At 47.8% G+C, this 5,668-nt stretch overlaps 1 long non-coding RNA gene across 1 annotated transcript; it reads left to right on the top strand.

Annotated features, from left to right (window-relative positions):
- Window positions 1-482: 482 nt before the first annotated feature.
- Window positions 483-2,800, top strand: LOC109776498 (uncharacterized). Its single transcript, XR_012180903.1, has 5 exons — window positions 483-660; window positions 1,303-1,744; window positions 1,831-2,020; window positions 2,107-2,185; window positions 2,534-2,800. It is a non-coding gene; the product is annotated as an uncharacterized lncRNA (long non-coding RNA).
- The last annotated feature ends 2,868 nt before the right edge of the window (window positions 2,801-5,668 follow it).

The following is a 5,668-nucleotide window of genomic DNA, read 5'->3' as shown; positions in this document are numbered from 1 at the left end:
GCTGACCTTCATCGACCTCACCGGCGATGACAACGGCAAGGACGACGACAAAGCCTAAAGCAGCGGGCGGGCACGTTTTTAGTTTATTTAAGTTCTATTTAATGCTTAAGGGGATTTTGGCCGGCGGTTGACCGGCCATTTATTATGTTTATTTTGACTACATATTTTTGAATTTGCTTTTTGGACGCGGAAAAATGCGTCGGCCATCCGTTGAACGATGGGCAGACCTAAACTAAAAAGCAGATAATGGCACCACTCGTAGACCCAAACGGACAAAAAATTGGATAAAACAAGCGCCTGTTTGGATCGCTGTGTTGGAGTTGCTCTGAAATTGCATTTAGGTGAAAAATCTCAATCATTGGTGGTCAAAGGAGGGGGCCTCTTGTCATAACTCGTCTTCCCGAAGCGGCAAAGGATGGAGAGGGCTTTAGCCGGTGCAGTACCCCGCCCGCCCTTATTCAGCTTCTCTCCACCTGCTCGTCCTTGCCGCCCCGGTACCACACCGCTGAGCGAATCTGGCCGGCCAATAATGCACCATTCCTCTGTTTTAGGTAGTGCTAAGCTCCGTCCCCCCCACATCTCTCCAGTCCAGCCGGCTCTGCGCCACGAGATTTCCGTCCGGCCGCCGGCACCGCGTGCGCCTCCGACAATTCTGTCCTGGTAAGTCCCTGGCCGTGTACGCCTAATCGATGTGTGCTTAGTCAGTAGTCAGGAAGTCCTAATCGATGTGCTTAGTCAGTAGTCAGGAAGTAGCAAATCGATCGACCAGGATCTAGAACCATGGACGACCATGGCACCACTGATAGAGAACGCCCGGTGAGCGGCCCTGCGCGTGCTCTCCTCCCCCCTTCCCCAACCCTGCTCTGCCCGCACTTCAGATCTAGCCCACACACATGTATGGAGCAATATGCGAAGCACCGTGCTCTTGCCAAGTCGCCGGCTTTGCGATGTCAGTACACCACCTAGCTAGCACCAGGTGCTACAGCCTAGATAGAGTCGTTGTAGTGCAAACCATGGTTTACCATGGCACCGCTCCAACCAGGAGCTAGCTCCACACGCATGGGTCCAGCAATATGCACAGCAGTGCGATCTTGCGGTCTTGCCAAGTCGCTGGCTTTTGTGCTCTTGCAAGTCACCCGTTTTCGTGCCCTTGCCAAGTTGCATGTCAGTATACCACCACCTACCTAGGTAGCTGGAGTAGTGCACATGTCGTGCCATCGGCAAGCCGATTCACACATACATCATGCGTGTTTAACTTTAATATGTATGAATTGTTCACCGGAATGTATTTTTTTTGTACAGGTTGACACCTAAACATGTCTGATGTCGTGGATGAAGCTCGCTGGCGTGAGCAGGTGTTTAGAGAACATGAGTTCTCCGTGGTGCGTCTGCATTCTGTTGCTGGAAATGATTTTCGTGGCAATGGCTTTATTGTCTATCACAGTAAAACGAGGTGTCTCATAGTGTCATGTCAACATGTCGTTAAGATAGTTGAAGATGGTGGAACCATGTATGCTTATTTCTCCAACAGTGTCGCCCCATACAATGCAAGAGTATTGTATACCGATGAGCACCGGGATCTTGCTTTGCTGTGGGCTGAAGAGGTGGTGGAACCAATGACTTCTTTGAGGTTCTTTGACTCACCGTATGCTTCTGGATGGAATGTTGTCGCACTCTCTTTTATCTCATTGGGTGCTTCATCCAATCCTATTCTAGAACCAGGGACCTTTTCTGGTGACATAACGTAATACAATCTTCCAACACTAGCTATATTCCTTTTGTCCCTATTTTATCAGCGTTGTGGGCTAATTAGAATGTTTATTATTGCAGCAATGAACCAGATGAACCACACCTTCACTGTAGTTGTTCATCTAAGGAAGCGGCATCAGGTTCACCTATTATTTTGGCAAATGTAAACGAGGTAGTTGGGGTGCTTGGCGGAGCTTCACGTGCGTCTGTATACGCTGTTCCGGTCAGAACTATAAAGGAGTTCTTAGGACAGCGCCTTGGTGGAGTCAATGTAAAACCTCGATTTTTTCATGGAGTATATAATACCGCCTTTTGGTTTGACTGAGTTATAACATTTCCATTTCATACATTTGTTAGATGGACATGCCAATCGCTGGGATGGTTAGGCTTGTCGCACTGCAGCAGGCATAGCACGAGGGTGGTTCTCGTCAAGGAGGTAAATTTAGTGCCCTTTCTGAAATGAAAAACCATCATGTGTCAATTGATAGGAGTCCTAATATAAGACCAGGCGTTCCTGCATTCAATGTGTTTCATACATGAAAGTATATAATTAAAATATACGCAAGTTTACCCCATGACACATGTAGTAAGCTATCTCAAAACTGAAAACGCGCAAGTTTATGAATGTACGCTGAAATCTAATTAGTGCGCGCGCAACAATTACTTTGGACAGGCGCCAACTGCATGTGCATGTACACACGGATATGCATTTCTCATCTTTTTATTTCAATACGACATCACTTTTTCTCCTCTCCTTCAGATCTAATATATTCTTTGGTGGCAGGACACGAACAATGGATGGAAAGTTGTCAAGGAAGAACCATGAGAAGTTGTAGGAAATGGTCTTAATAAAAGTTGTCGTGCGCACGACATAGTCCTAGGCTTCATAATTAGTATGTTGGAATATTCTGATCCTACTAGACTTTGTAGCTATATAAGCCATTGACTGTGCTCGTTTTAGAACGTATTGTAGTATTGTACTACAAATTTGTTTCTTAATTGTGCTACTTTATTGTCTTGCGTCTTGAATTATATGGCCCTATTAATTTTCTCTGTTTGTTTAGGGCATTTGTTTCATTGTTAATTGCCATGAAGTATCCTCTATGTATATGGAGCTAAATGAACAACACTAGACGAATGCGGCATAATTTGTTTCATTGTTGCGCGCGTAGTTTGCTTTTGGTCATAGTTGCTTGAGTATCTACAACCCTGGTCATCTAATTTGGGCACCTATACGCCCCACGGACGCGTCCAGCCGCGTCCACAGGCACTGACCGGTCACACAATAAAAATCGTTCCTGCATTCATGTACCTCAAATCCATACAGTCATGCAGAATAAAAAACATATGTACTGCGTACGTATCCTATCTACTCATCGTCAGAGATATCGACGATCTCAGTGCCCGACTCCGAGTAGATGGGCAACTGCGGGAACTCCGGCTCGCCGTCTGAGTCACTAGAGGCGAATATTTCGCCAATCTCCGTCCGTTGCTACCGGATGAAGCGCCCGTTGGCCACCACCGCAGACCCATCTTGGATGAACTCCAGGATGGCGGTCTGCTCCGCCATCTCCTCCGCTTGGGAGACCTTGAACTTCGCATGGCATCCTCCATGGCGAAGCCTGCAGCCGCCTCCACCTCCTCCTTTGGCTCTGCCATGTCGTCCTCCTCCGGATCACCCCCTTCATGGGCTGGGGGCTGCTCCACTTGCTGCTGCTCCTCCCCCTCCTCCTCCTGCTTCGGCTCCGGTAAATCCGGAGGCAAGCCGACAATGACACAAGCGGCGCACCTTGCCCGGATCTCCTCCTCGAGCTGCAACCCGTGTTCCGGCGTCAACATGGCGTAGGTGGTGATCCTCTGTCAGGCCATGGCTAGCGGCTACAATGAGCGGTTGGAAGTTGTTGGCGCGGGTGGGAGGGAGAGCGAAGGAATGGGGATGGGCTAGGGTTGGGCCGTCGCCGTCCGGATTAAATAGCCAGACTTGCTCCCTCGGGCGGCACGCGAAGCGGCGCCACACAGCGCGGAGCGGAAGAGGCACCCGTCGGACCAACGGTCTGTCCGTGTCCCCAAGTGGGCCCTTGATGTCTGTCCTACATGTCGCCCGTGTCCTGGAGTCTGCATATCGGCCGACATAAGAACCGGGTATGGGAAAGCCACCCAGTCGGGTGTTTTAGTCGGATTTGCGAGGTCCTGTTGGGTGCGGTTTTTGCGTCCGGACAGTGACTGGGCAGCCCACCCGGGCGTTTAGGGGGGTCCGGTTGTAGATGCTCTTAATTAGAATTTTCAGATTGCTCCTCTCAAGGTTTCACTCGAGTTGGAAAAAAATTTCTTTTTGTACAACATCTGGGCCAGTTCGAGGTGAAGCGTTGGAATGGACTAGGATCGGTGCTCCCCCTAACTTAATTTCCCAGGGCTATCCTTGTCCCTGACCAGGTTTTTTTCTCTGGCCTGCCGTAGCCCATATCCAAGCCCTGTATAACCAGTATAACCCATACCGTATAGGTACAATACCCTCCCCCAGAAAAAAACATCGCACGACCGCACGACCAGGTACGACCTGCCGAAGCCGGCTCCATCATTCACACAGTACCCTAGTTGCGGTTCTTTACGAATATCGGCGGCGGCGATCTCGTCGGATAGCGCACGTCACCGTCTTGAACCTTCAGTGCTCGTAGGTACCGCATCTCGCGTCCCTCCCATTTGTCTCGCTCGCGATAGCATCGAACAAACTGCCACCATCTTCATGGTAGTGGTTAACCAAGCGGGGCGGATAACCTAGCTACCGGCGGCGCAGGCGATCGCGGATCTTGTTTTGGTAGTGCTGCTCCTCATGATACGAAGTGATCACACCGACTAATGTGGGTTTCTTCTATCTAGGGTTAACGTAGCGTCGATTGTCGTCAGTTGTGTGCACGACGACTATCATTATTTGATGCAGCGGGTAACCTAGGTATCCAGCGGCGCAGGTTATCACTGATCTAGTTTCAGTAGTGCTGCTCCTCGCGATCCAAAGTGGCCATTTTACTTACTAGGTTTCACGTACCTTTTCGGCGTCGACCGCTCTGGAGACGGGGGAGGATCCATTGATGGTCATAGGTCGTTGGCGTCGGTTGTGTGCACAATCTGAACGACCTCGGTTGACGTAGTTTACTTAACGTTCGTAATCCTGTGCTATGTGTTGTATATTTCATTATTGATATTGTTTGCACGATCTGAACACCCTCGCTTGGGGTAGTTTACTTAACCTTTATAATCCTGTGCTATGTGTTGTCTATTTCATTATTGATATTTTTTGCGCGTGATGATACTTACTATTTGTTGTGGGAAATGACGAACAATGAGTTAACTGATATCATGGTAGATATGGAGTTTGGAGAACTGCTGAAAGACTGGATAGATGATTGATCAGATGATAAAAATTCAGTCGTGGATATTGGTCAGAGAATGGGAATGAAGGGGAAGATGTTAATGTGAGTGGCATTACCATGTTGTAATTTTTTGTGGCATCCGACAATATTATATTTTTGTATTGAAAATTTATAGATGGACGTGGATGATGATAGTGAGGAAAACATCTCCGAGGTCTCGAATGAAGATTACATTAGTATGGAAGTGGAATTTTTTGTTGGCATGCAAATTGAATTTTTTTCTGAAATATTATATGATAACTAATTATGTATTTGTGTCCAATTTTTCAGCTAATTTCAGGATCTCATAATGCGTATGACTATTACGGTGAATCCGACGCGGAGGCATGCCTTGATGACGAATCAGTAGATGCATCTGATTCTAGGGAGTCGCAGTCGTCGGTCAACATGAGTGAGGTATGTATGTAATCAATGTTGTATGGAAGTAATGTTAAACCATAGAAAATTGTTTTCATGGCTATGTTTTGATTGTGTAGGTGATAGAAGACAAG

The sequence above is a fragment of the Aegilops tauschii genome, chromosome 3, assembly GCF_002575655.3.
Source record: "Aegilops tauschii subsp. strangulata cultivar AL8/78 chromosome 3, Aet v6.0, whole genome shotgun sequence".
NCBI classification, from domain to species: Eukaryota; Viridiplantae; Streptophyta; class Magnoliopsida; order Poales; family Poaceae; genus Aegilops; species Aegilops tauschii.
This window is presented reverse-complemented; position numbering and strand designations above follow the sequence as displayed.